This window comes from Macaca thibetana, chromosome 15 (assembly GCF_024542745.1).
Source record: "Macaca thibetana thibetana isolate TM-01 chromosome 15, ASM2454274v1, whole genome shotgun sequence".
Lineage (NCBI taxonomy): Eukaryota > Metazoa > Chordata > Mammalia > Primates > Cercopithecidae > Macaca > Macaca thibetana.
The window spans coordinates 21,049,173-21,073,466 of record NC_065592.1 but is presented as its reverse complement, the minus strand read 5'-3'; the positions used below and the strand labels follow the sequence as shown (position 1 = coordinate 21,073,466).

Here is a 24,294-nt window from a genome sequence, read left to right as displayed (position 1 = left end):
TCACTGCAAGAAAGGGCTATTAATGGCTGTCAATTTAGGTGGTAAATCTCTCCCAAATGCATTTGGAAATGCATACGGGTGCCTTCTCCATAGTTATGCTACTACTATTCAATAGGAAATTAATATTGGGGGACCAAAAATTGGTAAATTATCTGCAATCAGTGACTTGTACAGTACAAGCTGGAATCACCCTGCAAAATTTGCCAACATCTCACCCAGTGAGAATCTTTGGAGTAAGTCATGCATATGGTGATTTGGAGTGCTCATATGCAACTCCGTGACTTGAGCACTTGCTTTTAACAACAGGGAAAAGGATTACTTCATAAAATGGGCCTATAAGATACAAGCAAAAGGTCAGGGTGTGAAGTCCAAAGAAAATGCATACTCAGAATAGCGTCTTGAGAAAAGTGTTAATTGTAAGGTTCACAGAGGTCAATTCCACATATTAACACTGGTAGATGTTAATTAGCACATTCAGATTTCATGAGAATTTTACTGCCAATGCTACTTTGAGTTTCGTTAGTTTGGTGGAATGTATGTGTCCAGAAAGTAATGGTTAGTAGAATAGCTGGGAGGGGAGGGCTTGTTGAAATCCTTCAATGCACCTACTGAAACATTTCATGGGAGCCCTCTGTAACTATGGCATACTGGAAGAACCAAGCACTATGGTCCCCACAGTAAGAGGCAGTGAATTGAAAGAGTGATTTAGGGCCTGTTAACACAAATGAGAGAAGACAGCCTGCCCTATGTGTGACAGTCTCTCTACAAAGTTTAGACAAGGCAAAGATGTTTCTTTTCTCTCTGTCATCCTCTCTCTGCAGCCAGCAGATGAGTATTTCATAGTGGAATAATTCAAAGTGAAAGAACCCATGGGTAATGCACCAACAGTCATCGAAGGTTCCTTAAACCACTTGATCTCACTGGAGCATCCACATGCCATATCTGCCCTTTTGTAGACAAATTTCAGGCATTCAATTGGATTTAAATCTTTCTCTCCATCCTGTCTTTCTCTGTCCCTAGATCCTGATAGGATTATCTAGCACTGGGCAAGGCACTAGCATAAGTTTTAAAAAAGACTCTTTCACATTCTGCTTCAGTGCTTAAGTCAGAATCTGACCAGTCTCACACTCAGAATTTCATATCCCTTTATTCATCAAGGCCTAAGTAGTTGTACATATAGTTAAGGATGTTGCAGCCAAATGCCTTCTCCACAAAAGTAAACTTTTAAAATAAATGATATTGACACGTATTATAACACTTAAATATGTATTGCAAAAACATATAGTATATAAGACATTGTGCATATTAGGTCTTCAACAAATGCCTTTGCAATAAATAAAATTTCTTTGAATTTATGCTTTATTTGACTAGTAAGTAATGAGCTAAGAAACAAATCTCATCAGTTAAGTAATAGAGAAAAATTTGAACATCCAAGACTCATGAAGAAACATCTTCCTAAATGATGGGAATCAAACATTACATCTGTTTGTATTACTTAAAACATTTCCAATTATGGAGGGAAAACAATGAATCAAATTGTTATATTTTAATGCTGTGACATGCACTCTACTTTTAATCTATATGCATTCAGTTTTCTATTATACATTCCAGACTGGCTCATGTGCTTGGTAAAAATCAAATTCTATTTGGATTCTTGGACAAGCCATTAATGCCTTACCATACCCACAGAAAATCACATTCAGCACCATGGACAACACAGAATTGCTCCTTTCTGAACCACAGCTGTTTGCTGAATGATTTTTTTTTCTCCTACTAAAACATCCAGACACACGTCTGTCTCTTAATTGCAGGAGGGGTTGTTACAAGACATCTTGAATTTTAACAACCGATTTTAAAATGAAGAAAATGCACTAAAAAGAGAACTAGGGGAAATCTTAATTACTTTTGCAGAATTCAAAAATTGACACCCCAGAAAGTATAAAAAGGCCTTCCGAGGCAGACATTGATACTTTACAGATGGAAAAAAAAATGAGGGGTGGGGGCAGATAGTCATCAATGACTAACAAACAGAAGATATTAGAGGAGGTACTCAGACAATTATGAAAGAATGGGGAAAACGAGACTGACAGTGTTATCATTGTAAATGCATCAAGGCACACTGGAGGAAGTAAAATTTACATATGGGGTAGCAAAAATAGTTTGAGAATTTGGTCTCATAAGGGAAGAAGGAATCCCCATGGTTTTCTAATACCAAAATCATAAATAGTAGCAAACTTGTGGTCAGTTCTTCAGTTTTTATTAAAGAGACAGGAGGTGAAAGACAACTCAATAGTAGAGTTTCTTCATGAATAATGCCTTAGAAATAGTAATTACAAAATATTTCAGATTAGTTTGTAACAAACATACAATCTTGATTTAAAAATGTGTGATGTTCACTTCCTCTATCCATTCCATTCCCTGTGGATAAGGTAGTCACTTGTTTTTAGATTTCTGTTGATTTCTTTATGAATACATGCATTTATCAAATATTTATTAAATGCCTCCTATATTTTAGGAAGTTTGGTAGGTAATAAGTACACAAGAGTGTTCAGGACATAGTGTATATCCTATAGAAACTCAACTGTTGGAAAAATGCAGACAATCATGTTGGTCAAGAGCAACACATTCTCATGGTAGAAAGTAAATAAATACTGATTTTCTTCTGATTTTCGTTTGCATGCATTATGTACAAAATGTATACTGTGCCTAGTTTCATTGAATTGTATAACCTCCTTCTGCACACCTGAGTAGCTTTTTAATGTCTGTATAGTTCAAAGTCCCTCTCCCTGTTTCAACAGAATTGATTTCTCTTTTCTGCTTTCTGCTAAGAATAATATGCTTGTTATTGTTTATTTTATATTTAATATATGTTTAGATATGCTTTTTTGTTTATGATATCAATATATGATGAGGAATTTTTAAGAGAAAAGATGATCAACTGAAGAAGAAGCTTTAAGTTTTATTAAAATACAAAATACTGCAAAATATTTTTAAAGTTTATTAATTAAGCAATTCCTTCCAGATAATTTGTGCTTTTTATGAAGTCTAAAAACCTTAAATTCAAAATAATTGTGGTGATTTTTATAAATAGTTGTTATTATAGTGGTACTATATGAGGATATTCTTGCATTGCTATAAAGAAAAACCTGAGGCGGGGCGCAGTGGCTCACGCCTGTAATCCCAGCACTTTGGGAGGCCCAGGAGAGTGGATGACGAGGTCAGGAGATCGAGACCATACTGGCTAATACGGGGAGAGCCCGTCTCTACTAAAAAATGCAGAAAAAAAAAATCAGCTGGGTGCGGTGGCGGGCGCCTGTAGTCCCAGCTACTCGTGAGGCTGAGGCAGGAGAATGGCGTGAATCCGGGAGGCGGAGCTTGCAGTGAGCTGAGATCGCACCACTGCACTCCAGCCTGGGCGACAGAGCAAGATTCCATCTGTCTCAAAAAACAAAAACAAAAACAAAACAAAAACCTGAGACTGGGTAATTTATAAAGAAAAGAGGTTTAATTGACCTCACAATTCTGTAGGCTTTATAGAAAGCATGGTGCTGGCATCTGCTTGGCTTCTGGTGACGCCCAGGGAGCTTTCAATCACGGCAGAAGGCGAAGGCAACAGGCACATCACTTGTTGAAAGCAGCAGCAAGAGACAGGGCAAGAGATATCACACACTTTTTCTTTTTTTTTTTTTTTTTTTTTTTTCTTTTTTTTTTTTTTTTTGAGACGGAGTCTCGCTCTGTCGCCCAGGCTGGAGTGCAGTGGCCGGATCTTGGCTCACTGCAAGCTCCGCCTCCCAGGTTCACGCCATTCTCCTGCCTCAGCCTCCCGAGTAGCTGGGACTACAGGCGCCCGCCACCTCGCCCGGCTAGTTTTTTGTATTTTTTAGTAGAGATGGGGTTTCACCGTGTTAGCCAGGATGGTCTCGATCTCCTGACCTCGTGATCCACCCGTCTCGGCCTCCCAAAGTGCTGGGATTACAGGCTTGAGCCACCACGCCCGGCCTATCACACACTTTTAAACAACCAGATTTCCTGTGAACTCAGAGCAAGAGCTTGCTTATCACCAAGGGGCTGGCCCAAGACATTCATGAGGGATCCACCCCCATGATCAAAGCACCTCTCACCATGCCCCACTCCCAGCCCTGGAGGTTGTATTTCAAAATGAGATGGGAGTGAGGACAAATATCCAAACTATATCAGGTAGTAACAGGTAATGAAAAATACCCTTTGACCTCTATATGCAATGTAATATATTAAGTGCTTTACTTGCTCTATCTTACTTAATTTTTTTTTTTTTTTTTTTTTTTTTTTTTTTTTTTTTTTTTAGCTCTCGACACCTTTATTGGAAGGATCCTCAAGGCTGTGGGCACCGAGGTCTAGAGGCAACACAACCAGCACCCATCCACCCACCACAGTGGCAGAGCGCACCCCGTGCAAAACCCCATCACAGAGAGGACCATGGAGCTGCTACAAAGCCATCATGGAGAGAAGGAAAGTCCCCACTGTCCATCAGCCCCGGCCAGGCCTGGCCCCTCAACCCCTGTAGAACCCCAGGCAGGCCAACGTGGGAGGCACCACACGTGGGTTCCAACTGCTTCTCCAAACCCTGTAGTCTCACATGAGGCAGGGAGGAAATCTGAAAATGGCAGCAGCCTGGGCGCGGAGGCTGCTGCCCGTGATCCCACCACTTCGGAAGGCCAAGGCAGGTGGATCACTTGAGCCCAGGAGTTTGAGATCAGCTTGGACAACATAGTGAGAGCCCATCTCGACATTTAAAAAAATCTCTTTAAAATATAAAATAAACAGCAATACAAAGAAAAAAACCCCCAAGCTGCAGCATGTACACAATGTCACTTTTCCAGCATTCCTGATGGGAAGACCACAAAGCTCACAAAGGCCGAGGGCAGGTGCGGGGGTGGTGCTGTGCCTCCCTGGTGTCCGCAGGAAAATAGTCCTCCTTCCTGTACAGCGTGGGCAGCTCATACGTCACGGGTACTGGTGCAGGCGACTTGTTCCTGAAGGAGGGGAGCCCTGCGGATCCCAGCCACCTCCGCAGGGCCTGCGGGAAGGCCCCATGGTCCCGCTCAGTCTGAAGTACGTCCGCTTCCAGGAACGCGACATGGTGTACGACCATCTTGACGAAGGCCTCTAGCCGGTCCACTATGGCGTAGATGCCACGCATTTCTGTCAGTTTGGCCTTAAGGACTGGGATGTTTTCCTCCAGGATCTGTGACGTATCACTCCTGATCAGGTCAGCCAGGCTGCAAAACTCTTCCAGCCTGAGGAGCATGGCCTCGATGGTCTCCTCCACCTCCTTCGCCTCGACCCCAGGCTCGGGGGTCAGGAAGAGCGCGAGCTCCCGCGCTCCACTGCGCACGGGCTCGGATCGGCGTTCACAAGCAGCATCAGGAGGGCGGCGGGGTCCGGTTGACGGAGGCTGCCTGGGAGCCCGTGGTTGCGCCCGGGCCTCCACTTAATCTTTATTTAATCATCACACTTTGTGAGGCACGTATTTTTCTATTTTTATGTCATAAATATGAGAACTGGGACTTATAGAGCTTACGTAATTTACCCAAAGTCAAGCAGTTGGTAAATGTCTCAGTCCATTTGAGCAACTAGAAAAATATACCTTAGGCTAGATAATTCATAAACAATAGAATATTTTTCTCATTGTTCTATTGGCTGGAGAGTTCAAGATCAAGGTTTTGGTAGATTTGGTGTCTGGAAAGAACTTGCTTTCTACTTCAACATGGAACTGTCTTGCTGAGTCATCTGGAGGAGAAGAGATGAACACTGTGTCCTCAAATGGCAGAAGGGCAAAAAGAAACAAACTCACTTCCCCAGGCCCTTTAAAAGGGGACTGGTCCCATCCATGAGGGCTTTGCCATCATGGCTTCATCATCTATCAAAGGCTCACTTCTGAATACCAACACCTTTGGGTTTAAGTTCTAACACAGGGATTTTAAAAAGATGCATCTATTCAAACCATAGTGGTATGGATGTTATTTTAAAATTATTACTAAATACTTTATTTATTAGATCAATTTTAGTTCCCAGCAAAATTGAGATGAAGGTATATAGATTTCCCACATATCCCTTGACTCCATACATGTATGGCCTCCCTCATTATCAACATCTGCCACCAGAGTGGTACATTGATGACAATTGAACTGTTGTTGACACCATGAACATTCAAAGTTCATAACTTATATTAGGGTTGAATATTAGTGTTGTACATTATATGGGTTTCAACAAATGTATAATGACATGTATTTACAATTATAATATCATACAGATCATTTATGTTATCTGCCCTAAAAATCACCTGTGCTCTGCCTATTTTTCCTCTCCACTGTCCAACCACCACAACCACTAATCTTTTTACTGTTTCCATGGTTTTACATTCTCCAGAATGTCATATTGTTGGAATCATATAGTATGCAGCCTTTTCATCTCGGTTTCTTTCACTTAGTAATATGCGTTTAAGATTTGTATTAGTCAGGATTCTCTAAAGAGACAGGACTAATAGGACAGATGTATACACGAAGGAGAGTTTATTAAGGAGTATTGACCCATATGATCACGAGTTCAAGTCCCACAATAGGCCATCTGCAAACTGACGAGCAAGGAAGCCAGTCCGAGTTCCAAAACCTCAAAAGTAGGAAAGCCGACAGTGCAACCTTCAGTGAGTGGCTGAAGGCTCCAGAGCCCCTGGCAAACCACTGGTGTAGGTCCAAGTGTCCAAAAGCTGAAGAACTTGGAGTCCGATGTTGAGGGCAGGAAGCATCCAGTATGGGAGAAAGATGGAGGCCAGAAGACTTAGCCAGTCTAGTCCTTCCACATTTCTCTGTCTGCTTTTATCCTAGTTGCACTGGCAGCTGATTAGATGGTTCCCACCCAGATTGAGGGTGGGTCTGACTCTCCTAGCTCACTGACTCAAATGTTAATCTCCTTTGACAACACCCTCACAGACACACCCAGGAACAATGTGTGTCAAGTTGACACATGATATTAACCATCACAAGGTTCTTCCATGTCTTTTTATAGCTTGATTGCTCATTTTTTTTTTTTTTGGCACTGAATAATATTCCATTATCTAAGTGTACCACAGATATAACTCCCAAAATGAAATACTTAGGTATAAATCGAATAAATATGTATGTGATCTATATGAGGAAATCTACAAAACTACAAAAATTGGAGAAAATAAATCAGAGAACTAAATAAATGGAGAAATATTTTATGTTCATGGATAGGACAATTAAATATGGCCAAGATGTCAGTTCTTCCAAATTTGATCTACAGATTCAATGCAATTCCATTTAAAATTCCAGCAAGTAATATTTTTAGATATTGACCAACTGATTCCCAAGCTTAGATGGAGAGGGAAAACACACAGTATAGCTGATCCAATATTGAGTGAGAAGAAACTTGGAGGACTGATACTACCTGACTTCAAGTCTTACTATGAAGGGACTTTAGTCAAGGCAGTGCGGTATTTATGAACTAGATAAATAGACCAATGGAACAGATAAGAGAGCTCTTAGTCAACTGGTTCTTGAAAAAAGGAGAAAAGGCAATACAACGGAGCAGAGCAAAAATAATGTTTTCAATAAATGGTGCTGGAACAACTGGACATCTACATGCAAAAAAAAAAAAAAAAAAAGAGACAAACTCTCTCCCTCAAGCCCTTTTATAAGGTCACTAATCCCATCCATGAGGGCTTTGCTATCATGGCTTATCAGCTCTCAAAGACTCACTTCTGAATACCAGTACCTTTGGGTTTAAGGTTAAGACCTAACAATTTTCACAAAAATTGGATCATATATCTAAGTGTAAAATCAAAACTTGAAAACTACTAGAAGATATCAAAGAAGAAAATTTAGATGTCTTTGGATATGGGGTTAGCTTTTGAAATACAATACCCAAAGCACAATTCATGAAAGAAATAATAGATGATCTGAATTTTATTAAAATTAAGAACTTTTGCTCTGCAAAAGATGTAAAGAAAATGAGAAGACAAGCAACAGACTAGAAGAAAATATTTGTAAAAGACACATCTGATAAAAGATTCTTATCCAAAATATACAAAGAACTTTTAAAACTCAAAAATAAAATAAAAACAAATTAAAAAATGAGCCAAAGACCTTAACAGATACCTCACCAAAGAGGATATAGAGATAGCAAGTAAACATATGAAAAGATATTCCACATCATATGCAAATTAAAACAACAACGAGTTACCACAACACATCTGTTAGAATGGCCAATAGCCAGAACACAGACAATACCAAATGCTGATAAGGATGTGGAGTAACAGGAACTGTCATTCATTCCTGCTGGAAATGTAAAATGGTACAAGACACTTTGGAAGAGTTTGGGAGTTTCTTGCAAAACTAAACATACTCTTACCATATGATTCAGCAATTGTGTTTTTATATATTTACCCAAAGGAGCTGAAAATGTCCCCACAAAAATCTGCACATGAATGCATAAACTTTATTCAAAATTGTCAAAAGTGGAGAGCAATCAAGATGTCCTTCAGTAGAGGAATGAATAAATAAATTGTGTCATTTGTGTGTTTTAACAAACGCTTTTGTCAAATTATATTTACTATTTGTCAAGAATTGTTTTAAATAATTTATAATTATAAAATTTCTTATTTTGTTAGTATTGTTGTTATAGTCTTTTTTTTTAAGACGGAATCTTGCTTAGTCTCCAGGCTGTAGTGCAGTGGAGCAATCTCAGCTCACTGCAACGTCTGACTTCCTGGTTCAAGCCATTCTCCTGCCTCAGCCTCCCAAGTAGCTGGGATTACAGGCATGCATCACCATGCCCAGCTAATTTTTTTGTGTTTTTAGTAGAGACGGGGTTTCACCATGTTGGTCAGGATGGTCTTGATCTCCTGACCTTGTGATCCACCCACTTGGCCTTCCTACAGTCATCTTACAGATGTGTTATAGTCATCTTATTGAAGGATAAGACCTATACTTCTATACATCCATAGATGTATAGATTCTATAAATCTGTATATTGAAGGATAAGACTTATACTTCTATACATCCATAGATGTATAGATTGTATACATAGATTCTATACATCTATGGATGTATTCTAACATACAGATTTATAGAATCTATACATCTGTACTTATACTTCTATACATCTTATAGAAGTATGAGACTTATACTTCTATACATCTTATAAGTATAAGTCTTATACTTCTACAAGATGACTATTGTTGTTATAGTCATCTTAAAGAAGCAACATAAGATTTAATTAACTTCCCTAAGACCCATATTTGCAAAAAGATGAAACTGAAACTCAAATCTAGGCAGCCTGTCTTTAAAGCTCATTCATAGTCCTAACTAATATCCTGAGCCTTCGGGAAAGGTTGTTTTATTTTTTTTTTAATTTTTTTATTTTTTTGAGCTGAGTCTGGCTCTGTCGCCCAGGCTGGAGTGCAGTGGCCGGATCTCAGCTCACCGCAAGCTCCGCCTCCCGGGTTTACGCCATTCACCTGCCTCAGCCTCCCGAGTAGCTGGGACCACAGGCGCCCGCCACCTCGCCCGGCTAGTTTTTTGTATTTTTTAGTAGAGACGGGATTTCACCGTGTTAGCCAGGATGGTCTCTATTTCCTGACCTAGTGATCCGCCTGTCTCGGCCTCCCAAAGTGCGGGAAAGGTTGTTTTAAATAATCTCTTAAACGACATGAGTTAACTAATTATTTTTTGGTTTATATCCATCCTATATATCTCTTTTAATTTTGAGGACTTTGAACCATTATTTTACCATTGTGTATAATACATTTTCTGTCACATTAAATTCTCTCTTTTTTTTTTTAGAAATTTGCAAATTCACTTCATTGCTTTCAAAAGGATTTGGAATCTCAGACTGAATTGTCCTGAAATCTAAAGGGCAGTTGACACAGTTTTGCCTCTCATCCTGAGCATCCTTATCCACCATTAAAATACAAGTCTTTTCACCCATCTGTACTCTCACGACACAGACACACATATAGTTACACATCCTACCTTACCTTGTCATTTAAAATCTATGCTTTCTGGTTTCTGAAAATTTCCTTGACCTTTATTTCTGTGCCAGTTATAACCTAATCTCCATTATAAATGCCTCCTTTATATCAGGAACCTTGTCACCAAATGTTCCTTCTCCTCTTGTCTTTATAAAGCCAAGTCTCCTCTGACAACTGTTTCTTAAGCCTGCTTATTCTTTCCCACCTCATGGTCTCTGAGGTTATGATTCTCTAGTATGTCTTTGCTTCCACTACAAATATTTTTCATGCACTCATGTAAAAACGAAACTCTTCTTTGTGTTTCATAATCTCCAGCTGTACATTTTATTGAATTATGGACCGCTTTTACTATCTTAGGTAAGAAATTGTCCCATTTCTTTCCAAAATGCAAAAATATCTTTTTCTTTCTTTTATCTTTTTTTTCTTTCTTTTATCTTTTTTTTTTTTTTACATAGGGTCTCAGCTCTGTCACCCAGGCTGGAGTGTGGAGTGCAGTGCTGTGACAATGGCTCAGTGCAGCCTCAACCTCCAGGGCTCAGGCAATTCTTCCACATTAGCTCCTTGACTAGCTGGGAGTACAGGTGCATAGCACCATATCTGGCTATTTTTATTTTTTATGGAGATGGTTTCTCATTATATTACCAAGGCTGGACTCAAACTCCAAGGCTCAAGGGATCCTCTCACCTTGGTCTCCCAAAGTGTTGGGATTACAGGTGTGAACCACCATGCCTGGCCCAGAAATAATGTTGTTTTAAACAATATTTGAGTTTCTAGTTATAAATTCAAAAGTCTCACAATATTTCCATGGACCTTTGAATAGACCACTTGAACACTAAGCAACCCTTATCACTCATTAATATCATATATGGAACAGTTTCACTGCACACACTTTTTTAGCACCTGAATTCCTGTTTTCCTTTGAACTTGCCTCCCACCTTCAACACAAGCACACTAGTACAACCAATACAACTTCAGTACAGCCACACTACATTAAGCATTTCTTTATCTGCTTCACATAGCCTTCAAAAACACTTCCTTAAGCAATCCACATTAGACCATAACAATATCCAACCATTCCAACATCAAATACTTATTGATTTCCAATTATATATGGGAGATATGTCAATAATAACATTTATTGATGCAAAATAAGACAAGCAGCTTAAATCTATTAACTCTTAATCCTCATCATGATTTCTATTACATTTTCTAGTTTTGAACTAAGAAGTTAAGCCCAGATTGGTTAAATTATCTGTCGAAGTTTATACACCTATTTATAGAACGAAAGTTGGAACTTAAACTAGAAAATATGGCTGTTGCACCCGTGTTCCCAAATGTCAGTATTATACAAGCTTTGATTCTTAGCCCAAGGAAACATGTGGTTTAATAGTAAATTCAGATAAGTAGAGAAGTCAATTATGCTAGATAAATAAACAATCTAATCACTATTCAGGGTGCTTGTAGGGTGATATGCCTAATACAGCCTAAAAGATAGAAGGCAATCATAAATATTATTTACTTTTCTTTCCACATTCTTCAGGGCAATCCACATAATAATTAACTGAGGGGAAAAAAGGAGCTATCAGTAATTATTTGGACACTGAAATATGGATTTTGGGTGTTTGAAGATTTTTGACGTGCATATTTTAGGTCTTCAATTCTATGTGCAGAGATTTTTACACAGTATATCATATCTCTGCCAGATTGAAATTTCTCATCCAAGCCCCATTTGTTGAGAATCTGAAACACTGAAAATGTTTTCTTTGACAAAAATCCCAACAGCTCTTAAATTACCTATCCTCAAGGAAAGTGAAATAGAAGGGACACATTGGAGGCATGAAGGAGAAATAGCATTTTGAGAGACAGAATCCCCAAGGATATTGGACTGCTCTCCTAAAGTGAATGCATCAGCCCCTTGCGATGCTCCTTTTGCTAACATCATGTATTGTTTACTCTGCTCTTTTATTCCTTGTCCCCGGCAGGAAATTTGGTATTGTGCTTACCTTTTAAATGATTTCAAAACTTCTATTCACTAGCACTCTTAACTGTTCCACCTACTACTGCCTGATGTGTCATCTGTAAGTACCACTCTGCACTGCCACTTTTTTTCTCACAGGCTCTCTAAGACTTCAGAATACATACAGAAAATAAAATTACTTAGCCTGGCATTCAAAGCCCAGAAAATCTGAAGACTTCCTATATTTTCCAAATGTTCCAACATAACAGAATATAAATTTACCACAAAAGACAGACTTGCTTACTCATTTGTTTCCATCTTTCTTTACATTGTTTGACCAATAGAATTACCAAAGCTTAAAGGTTATATTTTTTTCTTTTTTTTTTTTTTTTTTTTGAGACAGTCTCACTCTGTCATCTAGGCTGGAGTGCAGTGGCACAATCTCGGCTCACTGCAACCTTTGCCTCTTGGCTTCAAGCAATTCTCTTGCCTCAGCCTTGCAAGTAGCTGGAACTACAGGCGCATGCCACCGTGTATGGCTAATTTTTTTTTTTTTAATTTTTACTTTTAGTACAGTCGGGGTTTCACCATGTTAACCAGGATGGTCTCTATCTCCTGACCTCGTGATCCGCCCACTTTGGCCTCCCGAAGTGCTGGGATTACAGGCATGAGCCACCATACCCAGCCTGTTTCCATCTTTCTTTACATTGTTTAGCCAATCATATTACCAAACCTTAAAGGCTCTTTTTGTTGTTGTTGGTAATACTATCTTTCTACATGGACATCAAATCTCAACCATTCCTTAAATATTGCAACTTAAGATTTGCAGCCTGGAGCTGCAGTCTGAATTACAGATTCCTCTACATAACTTCCTCGTTCGTATTTCCACTTCCATGATACTTGCTATTTGCTCTAAGCTTTGTTACTTTAACTCTCTTTACTTTGGTTTCCTCTTTTTTCAAATGGAGAGACTAGTCATATCTCACATATGAAGCTGTTTTGAAGATTAAGACAGCCAACGTCTGTAAAATGCAGAGAATGTTTGACATATAGTACTGTGTAAGCATTGCCACTATGGCTATTTTCATGTTTAATGTTGCAATTATACTATGTCGAACTGCAGTATGTGACCATCACCAACAAAACATACAAGCATCATTTCTAATCCAATCATCTCTTGAAATAATACTCTCCACAGTTAGGTATTGTTTTGATTTTTAAATTTTTTCTCTTGCATTTATCTTTTCACCAATTTTTGTCTATGATAACTTAGAAAACCATATCACATTCATTTACTTCTTGCATTCTCCACTTCTGCCACCATATGAAAGTCATCCTCACCTGGCCAGGTGCAGTGGCTCACGCCTGCAATCCCAGCACTTGGGAGGCCGAGGCGGTTGGATCACAAGGTCAAGAGTTTGAGACCAACCTGGCCAACATGGTGAAACTCCGTCTCTACTAAAAAAAAAAAAAAAAAAAAAAAAATTAGCCAGGCAAGGTGGCGCATGCCTGTAGTCCCAGCTACTAAAGAATCTGAGGCAGAAGAATTGCTTGAACCCAGGAATTGGAGGTTTCAGTGAGCCGAGATCATGCCACTGCACTCCAGCCTGGGTGACAAAGCAAGACTCCAACTCAAAAAAAAAAAAAAAAAAAAAAAAAAAAAAAAAAAAAAAAAAACAAGAAAGAAAGTCATCTTCACCTGTCATATGGACCACTGCAATGCCTCACTAGTAGTTTTATCTGCTTTCATTCTTTCCACTTTTGTTCATGAGACAGCCAGAGTGACCATTTAAAACACAAATTTTAATTTTAAAAAGTCCATGTGGATTTTCATTATTTTTAGAATAAAAACTCATGCATTTTGCTATGACCTAGGTAATTATCATAGATTTTTTTAAAAATCTGTCTCTGACTTCATTTGATGCCATTTTTCCCTGAATCTCATAGAATTCTAGATTCATCAACCTCCTTCATCTTCCTGCATTATTCAAAGGTCTTTTTTACATAGGTTACATATTTTGTTTAATTTGTTTGGAAAGTGAGTTTATATATCTTTTTGTACATCTGCCCAATTTGTAGTATTCAAACCTTATGCAAAATACCATGTCCTCAAAGGTAATTTCTCTAATTATTCCATTTAAAGGGGACTCTTTCGGCTATACGTTAACTCATCATCTTATCTATTGTTTTCAGAGCACATAGTTCACCTGTAGTGATCTTGTTGATTTACAGTGTTCCTTTTACTGTATGTCTTTTCCTTTAGAATATAAATTTCATTAGGACAGGGTTCTTACTTGTCTTCTTCATTGATACATTCCAACATTTGCCTTCAATGAATATTTGTTAAGTGAATGAAGGATCCATGTTACTTTTTCTTTTAAACATCCTTTGTGCCACTTCACTAAGTAAACTAATTTTTTATACTGTGCAGTGCATTACAACTTTCCCAATTTCAATTGATTGCTCACTTTTTCATTCCTCTTCCATATTCTAAGGCTCCTGATAATATGGACTCTTGTCTCATTATAGTATCAATGGCAAATACATGGCCTGATATGCCATTGATGCTCAGTAAATGATAAATCAGTAAATGATTAGCCTGTGTTTGTAATAAGAAATATGTGTTCAGCCAATCAACATCTATTAAGCACAATATATGTCAAGTAAAGTCTAGGCCCTGGGGAAACGGGAATGTTTAAAGAAGGCATGGCTTCCACCTAGATCACAGTGCTTATAGTCTAGGCCATGGTTTCTCAAATATTGACACTGTTGCCATTTTGGTTTGGGTAATGCTGTATTGTGAGAAAGTGTCTTGTGCATTATAGGATGTTTATAAGCATCCCTGGCCTCTACCAACTAGATGCCAGTAATATTCCCTTCCCTGGCATACAATTTTAACAGCAAAACAACCTCAGACGTTGGCAAATCTCCCCGGAGGGAAAATTCAACTCTGGCTGATTCACTGGTCTAGTGAAAGAGAGAAATATGTATATATCTGCAGATATACATATAAGTACAAATTGTGATCAATGTTATAGAGAAAGGTAAAAGCTGAAATGTCAGTGTATAACTGGGAGACTGATTTATATTGGTGGGTACGGGTTGTCAATAGAATGAAATGTTGCTGACAAAAAAAAGTGAAATTTAGGCTTTAGTCGATAGAATAAGCCAGATGTCATGTAAAGGTGGGAGGAAGAAGGTTTCAGGCAGAAAGAGTAACCTGTATGGAGGGCCTGAAACTCGACAAAGTTTGTTTTATGTTGAAAACTAGTGCAAAGTAGAACAGAAGGGGGCTAGAAAGCTAAACAGGGGCAAGGTCATGCAGGGTACCATAAGCTATTGTGCCTTAGAATTTTATCTTAAAATTAATGGGAAAAAGAGTTTAACCAACAGGGATGTTAAGTGGGAATACAAAATGGAATTCTATTTCTATAAACCAATTGTGGTGGCTGCGTTCTGGAGAAGGAGGCTGTTAAAGCAATTAAACCGAGAGACCATGGTGATTTAATCTAGAGACATGGTTTTGAACATGGAGGAAAGTGGATGGCTGATGAAGTCACCTTCTTGTATACATGGATAGTTGGGTGGATTTATATATTTCCCAGTGGAAAATATCCTCTAATGGGAAGATAGTCTGTGTTGAGAATGCCATGCTGATGTTTTCTTGGGAAGCTTTGTAGTATATTTATTGGCTTACCTACTTGGTCTCTTTCACATTCAGTCCAACTCCTGAGTCAGCCTAAGGGGTTCTCTCTGGTAAACATCCCAGATGATTCCTACCTTTTCTCTATTCTGAAGAGGCCATTCCTTCATGCCTCCTCTTCCTCTTCTGCCAGGTGTGAACATGTGTATGTGATCAGCGTGGAGAGTGGGGATCAAGTCGAGTAGAATGAGTCCCAAAGTCCAGGGACCTGAGGGAGAATGAACACAGGAAGGAAACATTGAGGGCTCTTTCCTTTAACCATCCACCTGCTTTGAGTGGTGAGTTAGTTAGCAATAGGAGTGGAAGTTGATGGCCCTGGAAAGGAGCAGTAACGCAGTGGGAGGTGAGGTAAAGCAGTCTTGCTGGGAAAGCTGTTTCTGATTTATAGATACACCTGGTTATTACGATGGTGCCAATTTGAGATTTCATAGTGAAGGATCTGTCAGTTGTCCTCATCTAAACCCCTTGTTTTCACAGGTTTCTAACACAATGAAAGGAACTCACCACAGCACCAAACTCAGCATACAAATCAGGTTTTGTTTTTAAACATTAAAAAGAAAAAAAAAATCTGTTAGATTCACATTCACAAGGAAATAAAGCCAGGTTATTGAATGAGTTCATCTGAAGGTTATTTATGGTGTTTTTGCTTGTTTGTTTTAAATCACAGACCATATAGTGTCTTAATTGGAATGGGCAATAAAGACGAACTGCTTCAGCCCTCTTGGTAAAATGGTGGATGGGGTGATACTCATAGCTGAGATTTGAAGAAATACTTTCATTCATTTCCATCCAGCAATCATTTGTCAAACGATTATTCACCACTGAACCATGGACCAGAAAAGGGGCAGACAGAAAGAAGAATAAGGCAATGTTGTCCTCTTGAAGTAGTTTGAAGTTTAGAGGGACACACATTTAATCATTAAATCTTCAGTAAGAAAAAAACATAACATGTCTTGGCTGGGTGTGGTGGTTCACGCCTGTAATCCCTGCACTTTGGGAGGCCAAGACGGCCAGATCATGAGGTCAGGAGTTCAAGAACAACCTGGCCAGTATAGTGAAATCCCATCTCTATTAAAAATACATAAAATTAGTCGGGCTTGGTGGCGGACGCCTGTAATCCTAGCTACTCAGGAGGCTGAAGCAGGAGAATCCCTTGAACCTGAGGGGTGGAGCTTGCAATGAGCCGAGATTGCATCACTGCACACCAGCTGGGCAACAGTGCGAGACTTCATTTCAAAAAAAAAAAAAAGGAAAGAAAAAGAAAAGAAAAAAAATAACATGTCTTGTAGCACAAATTAATTTCTACAAAGGTTGCAGTAAATTTTACTTGGCTATTTTAGCTTGTTAAATGTGAGTTTTTTTTTCTGTACCAAATGAAACTTCAAATACAACCTAAGGAAAAGGGAAATGTGTGTAAAATATTGTTGAGGGTACCAGAGAGAAAAGCGACTGACATCAATGGGGCTTCCATGGAGAAAAAGAGGAAAATGCAAGACAGATGTGAAAGAAGAAAAGAAAAAGAAAGGTAAGAAGGAAAGAAAGGTGGAGTAATCCATATTTTCTTTTTTTCTTTCTTTCTTTCTTTCTTTCTTTCTTTCTTTCTTTCTTTCTTTCTTTCTTTCTTTCTTTCTTTTTTCTTCCTTCCTTCCTTCCTTCCTTCCTTTCTTCCTTTCTTTCTTTTGTCCTCCTCTCTCTCTCTTTCTTTCTTTCTTTTTTGTGGTAAGAACATTTAAAGTCCACATTTACGATCTAAGAGTAAACCAATTTTGCTTCCATATTAATGCGCTCAGCGTAATAATAGTGAGTTGAGATTCAAATTTTTATCCTGATATAGAAACTTAACTGTTTCCTTATTGCCCTAGAGTAGAAATCATGGAGAAATAGAAATGGGCAGAAAACTGACTTAGAACAGAGTTCAGAACCCCATCACTCCCCCGAAGAAGCAGAGATCAGACTGCTTTTGGTTTTGTTTCTTATTTCTTCTTAAGAGTAACTCCTCCTGTCCCTGAAAGAAGGGGAAAGACATTTCAGCTATTATTCATTATTTTAACTTGGGTTATGTCCAGGCTCTTTTTGATTACTTGCTAAAGGTAATATTGAGAAATAAAAAGAAAAAATATACATAACATTTTTGAATTTATAAAATCTCTTGGCCAAGAAGCTTGGTGAAGACAGGGAGGGATATTTAGGAAGTCTGAATATCAGGCAAATGTTCAGAACTGAGACAATAGATTCCAAGTGGAATGACTGTCCAGGAAGAAATGAGCTTGGAGGCTGGGCAAAGATTTCCTAGAAGCCCAAGATTTAAGATCAGTATCCGTATTGGCACAATGACCTTGTTAGCTGGTGGCTCCTTTCTTACATGATTTAGGGTGCTTACAACTCAAAATCCTGCTTCTTGTACCAGTTAGATATTTAGACTAATCATAGGAGCATCTCATTCAATTTATATCAAGTATACTTACTATTATCCAACGGCAAAGAGGATAACTGATAACCAGCTTGGTCTAGCTGGTAAAAAATATCTCCCTATAATGCTTCCAAATATGACAGTAGATTAAAAGGAAGCCCTGGACGTAAAGTGAGGAGGAATTCCTACAGTTAAACCTAGGAACAGGAGGTAAAACTGAGCATGCCAGAATACCTGAGACTGTGGGGAAGGTTAGAATTTTTGCAGCTTTTAATATTAATCAAGTTCTCACTACTTACCAGGCACTGTTCATCATTACAAGCATTATCTTATCTAGTGCTCTTAAATTCCTTTGTTATTCCAACCATATACTTAAGAAAACTGAGACACATAAAGATCAACTTTTCTAAAGGTCATATACCCATTTAGGAATAGATAATTCAAATTAAATATTCTACTACAATATCAATATTTTTCCCATTTTCTTTGCAATAGTTTAACTTTCTGTATCATTCTATCTTCTTTTTAAAATGATAAAATTAAGTATTCTTAGCCTTTCTTTGAACAGCTTCCCTTTTCTTAGAATAATGCTTTCCAAAAGTATATTCCTTAGAATATTTATGCAAAGGAATATTAATAACCATTCTGTTGGAGGTTAGAATAGGTACAAAGGTATCTATAATCCCAAAATCTTAAAACATGGTGGGTCAGGGAAGGCAAGGAATCATATTTTTGTAACTGCAGAACTCCTCACAACCTTTAAGTTTACTGTTTGTTTGTTTTTGAGACAGAGTTTCAATCTGTCACCCAGGCTGGAGTACAGTGGCATGATCCGCTTCCCGGGTTCAGGCCATTCTCTCTCCTCAGCCTCTGGAGTAGCTGAGACTACAGGTGCAAGTCACCATACCTGGCTAATTTTCGTATGTTTAGTAGAGAACAGATTTCACCATGTTGGCCAGGCTAGTCTCAAACTCCTGGCCTCAAGTGATCTGCCTGCCTTGGCCTCCCAAATTGCTGGGATTAAAGGCGTGAGTCATTATGCCCAGCCACAACCTTGAAGTTTCTAGTGTGAATTAAACATGTTAGAAGTGGCAGATGCTAAGAATTTAAAACAGCATTAACAAACATATTTGACCACAGAATCCTCATTTTTATTGTTTTCTTGTGTATTTATGATATTTGTTTGCTGTGGAATACATTTGGGGGTAGACTGGTGGAAATGATGAAGTTCATATTTATAATTAACAAATTTATAAATTATACTCTCTTCCCTCAAACTCTAGTCTCTGCCATCTTATCTTTTCTTATCATTTACTGCAAACACAAATACACACATGTGTACAGCCCCCCTTCTTTTATTCCACTCTCTCCAACACAGATGCACACAGGCTGTTTGAGCTCCTCGAAGGCTTTGGTCTGTTTATCATGCCCACATGTTTTCATAGAACACACTCTTCCTAGACTCTGCCTTTCAGTCTCCTATTACCATCTCTGTGACAAGTATTTGTTCAGCTTCCTGTGACTCTGATCAAATGTTATCTCCTCTTGAACCTGCTTTTGAGAAATATTGACATAATCTCATGCTGTCTCTTTTCCCAGTATGCATTTTTTATATTTTGGTAACACCCCAGTGAAAACCACACTCTGCTAGGAATTAATGGCTTGGCTTGATACCTGAACCCTTAGTAAGATGTTTGTCAAGATCCTACATAAATTTTGGAGGGTAATTTCTATGTATAAAGGCACCAGGGTATTAGAAGTGCTAAAGATGCACAGGAAGTCTAATTAGATACTTGTTTTCTCACTGCCATTAAACAAAGGACACTTTTTCAAACAACCCCATAACCTGTCTAATATGATCATAACTGACCTGTTTCCCAAATCTAATTCTATCCTTATAACCTTGCCCCCAGTCTAATGTTATCCTAGACATTATATTACTAAATCGATCCCATCCTTATAACCCTTTGGCCCATTAATATACTTCTAATCATCCATTTATAAAACATAACCCACCCAAACAGCCCTATAACCTTTCTAATGGATTCAGAACCAGCCAATTACCAAACTTGATCTAATCTGCATAGTTCCCATCACCTTTTAATGAGCTCTAACTGGCCCTGCAAGTTTCACCATTAACAAAATCTATTTTATTCAATTTGTGGCCTTTTATTTGATTTTTTTTAAAACATCAAATACTGTACCATTTATTAGAAGTCCATTCTTTCCAACTTAAATTATCTTATTTCTTGTTGGAGAAAATTGTAGTATTTCCCAGTATTTTAGTTCATTATCTTTCCCAAAAGAATTTGAGATGGGTTTTACAAAATGCATAATGTTTTCAGCTTCCACTACCAAATTTACATTCCTCATTGGGTTTCATAGAGGCTTTCTCTGTGTGACCAGGGGAAGGCTCTGATGAATTTACTTCAGTGAATGCTTATAAGAAACCTACCTTAAGGTTGCACACAGACTTATGGACCTTTCCACACAAATGGATCTGAGCTCAGAGCATTGCATGAGAAATATTCCTTCCATTGCTATTATAACAAACCAGATAGAGCTAGGAAGAAGGAGGAGGAAGAAGAAAAAGGAAGAGGAGGAGGAGGAGAAAGAAAAGAAAAACCTGCATATATAGGAGGCAGATGGCAAGTTAGCATCTTCATTAAAAAATTTATTTTTTTACAATTTTAATTAACACTACGGACTTTCATATATGGAGGTAAGGATTGGCATGTGGTACTTTTATTCATGTGTTTATCTGACAAACATTTACTGAGTATTTGCTGTTTTAGTCAGCTCATGCTACCATAATAAAGTACCATACACTAAATGGCTTAAACAACAGACATTTATTTCTCACAATTCTAGAGGCTTGGAAATCCAAAATCAACATGCCAGCCAAATCAATTCCTGGTGAGGTTCTTCTTCCTGGCTTTTAGATGGTTGCCTTCATATTGTGACTTCTTTACATGGCAAAAAGAGAGAGAACTCTGGTTTCTTCTTCTTCTTCTAAGGATACAAATAACATGTTGGCCCCAACCTCATGACTTTATCAAAACCTAATTACCTCCCAAGGCCCCACCTCCAAATCCTATCACATAGGGGGTTAAAGCTTTAACATACGAATTTTAAGGAGAGACAAACATTCAGTGCATAACACCTGCGTTATGGTGATGAGGCTATGTGAATCTGGGGCAGTGAATTCTATTCATCTTGTGGCACATCTTTATTGCTTTGCCATGTTTTCCATCACCTCTTGGACTTTTGTAGGGGTAAAAGTGCACAAATGTAAATATTTGATTACTTAATCGCATACATATTGGTGTGTATTAAGTTATACATGTAAAAGTTCAGTTATGTAGCAAATATGTACTGAAGACTGTGTCCCAACTAGCATACCCAGTGCCCTGTAAAGAATGTGTTATTATTCTCACTTGTTTTTAGTTGAGGGAAGCAATGCTCTACAAGCTCAGGAAGCTTGTTCAAGACCTCCCAAATGGCTGAGCAGAACTTGAATCCTTGGGTCTCTTAATTAAAAGCCTAAATTCTCTCATTCCACACTACATGTCAAGCAGAGTCATTTCAGTGACATTAGACTATTCAAAATTCTTTATATTATTTGTGAAAACACTAAGGCCAGAGAAAGGAAACGATTTTCTCCAGGCTTCATATGTACATCTGTACATAGAAAGATGGTTCATCTGGAGAAGAAGACGGTTTCCCTTGTGAGCACAGCATCCTGTCATTTCAGACGGGCTCTGTCCATCAGCACAGCAAGAAGACAGAGTGAATACCCCAATCCTCAATCCCTGCAAATGGCCCTTCAGTAATTGATTTGCTGAGGCCTAGGCCCCCCGGGGGAAGGATGCATTGTACATGATATGGACCCAGCCATGCTATGTTTACAATTATGAAGTACCACATATCAAAATTAGCATTTGTGCAAATGATCACACAATTCCATCAGGGCTGCTATGTCCCTTTAATAGGCCCATCTTTCAATTATGAAGTAAAAATCAGTCAATGTTCTTCTAAAATCTCATTCTGTTTGTTATTTTGACAGTAAAGAAGGAGGTTGTTTTTTTCTTCCACTTGAAGTCAGGCCCATCAACATGAGATGGTTATCGAATCTATAGCAGAGAAAATAGATATTTTGAATTTGTACTTATATCTCAGAAGTGGAACACCTTTGAAATGCTCATGAATAGGAATACAAACATCCATATTTAAGACTTTATCTCCTTGAGTACATCTGATTAGTCTAATTCTACCTTCCATTGCTCAGGGAATCATAAAATGTTAAGTATTCCAGTTCGAGGAGAATTTAGAAATCAGGCTTTCCTTCATTTCTACTTCATCTATCTGTTTTCCCACATCTTTAACAGGTTATCCCACTGACTAGCTCGAGCAGATCTTACTATAGGGAACTCACTATCTTACAAAGCAGTATTTCTCTTAGGCAACTATCTCTTTTTGAATCAAAATTGAATATAAATATAATCTTCAATCAATTGGTTTACCATCTGTGCCTAGAGAAATAAATACAATCACTTTTTCATCAAAAAGAACTGCAACTATTTGAAAATGTAACTATTATCTGATTTGTAACCCACATTAGGCAATCTTAATGGTATTTTGGTAGTTCTTTTCCTGTTTATTAAATGACCTGTGCATTCAACACATGGCTCAGTACTCTTATGGCATGGCTCACTAATATTTGTATATCTAAAATCAAACAAATTACCAAAGCACTCTGTGCATATGAATTAGCTCATGCATATGGAGAGTTGAGAAGAGTTGATCAATTGCCTACTGCCATCATTCTGTAATGGATACCATCAGGCAATGCACCAGCTGAGTTGGAAAAATGTGTACTTGATATTACCAGAGAAAGTAATTTTTAACTTTTACTTTTTTCTCTACTGTTTTTTAAAAATTTGAAGTAATTTTAAACTTATTAAAAAAATCATAAGAATAGTGTAAAGGTATCTTTATTTTCCTTGAAGCATTTGAGAGTGAGTTGTGGATATGATATCCCATCATTCTTAAACGTTTTAGTGTGTAAAGCCTATGAACATTAATATTTTGCAACATAACAACAACACTATCTCCAAAATTAGGAAATTAACATGGATACATTACTAATACCCAATTCTGCAATCCCTCTCAAGGGTCTTTACTTTCCCAGAAATGTTCTTTATAGAAAGATGGCCCAACTCAAAATTATGTGTTGAAGTTAATTTTCGTATTTTTTTAGTATCGTTCAATCAGGAATGGTTCCTTGGCCTTTACTTGTCTTTAATGACTCTGACACTTTTGACTACCATAGACCAATTATTTGGTAGAATGTCACTCAATTTGAATCTATTTTGATATTTGTTTATGATCAGATTTAAATTATGAATCCTTGGCAAAAACATAAAGCAAGAGGTCCTGTGTTCTCATTGTATCCTATCAGGTGGTACACAATTTCAGTTGTCTCACTGCTAACTTTGATTGCCTGATTTAGGTTGTTTCTGTCAGGTTTCTCCACTATAAAGTTACTTTCGTAATTAATAGTATATGGGAGTCATTTTGAGACTAGGCAAACATTCTATTCCTTATCAAACTTCCACCCACTAATTTTAGCATCCATTGATATTAGTTGGAGAAATGAATTATTACAATGGTTGCCAAATGTTGATTTCCTGTGGCCAACCATCTTTCTCCATTTATTAGTTGGTATTTACTTATCCCTATTTATTTACTAGCATATCAGAATGTACTCTCAAATATCTATTTTATTCAATGGGTTATAATGCATTACCATAATTATTTAATTTGACATCAGGCTTATTTCACTGGGAGGTCCTTGAGGCTGGTTACTTTGTTTTTGATACCACACCACTGTTCTTTGCACTTGTGTATTTTCTGGTATACTGAGATATATCAGGCTTATTTGATACTTTTGCTCCCACAACATTGAAATAAGCAATCATTTTAGGAATCATTACTTTCTCCTTTCTTTCTTTTTCCTTCTTTCTTTCCTTCTTTCTTTTCTTTTCTTTTTTCTTTTCTTTTGAGACGGAGTCTCGCTCTGTCGCCCAGGCTGGAGTGCAGTGGCCGGATCTCAGCTCACTGTAAGCTCCGCCTCCCAGGTTTACGCCATTCTCCTGCCTCAGCCTCCCAAGTAGCTGGGACTACAGGCGCCC

The 24,294-nt window shown here is 38.0% G+C and overlaps 1 protein-coding gene and 1 pseudogene across 2 annotated transcripts in view; one reads left to right on the top strand and one right to left on the bottom strand.

Annotated features, from left to right (window-relative positions):
* The window catches only part of LOC126938013 (uncharacterized), a 68,200-nt gene that overhangs the window by 12,475 nt on the left and 31,431 nt on the right, over positions 1–24,294 (top strand). The window lies entirely within an intron of this gene.
* Positions 4,474–5,418, bottom strand: LOC126938014 (breast carcinoma-amplified sequence 4-like; annotated as a pseudogene). The gene has a single exon (XR_007719932.1). The product of XR_007719932.1 is annotated as a breast carcinoma-amplified sequence 4-like (transcript).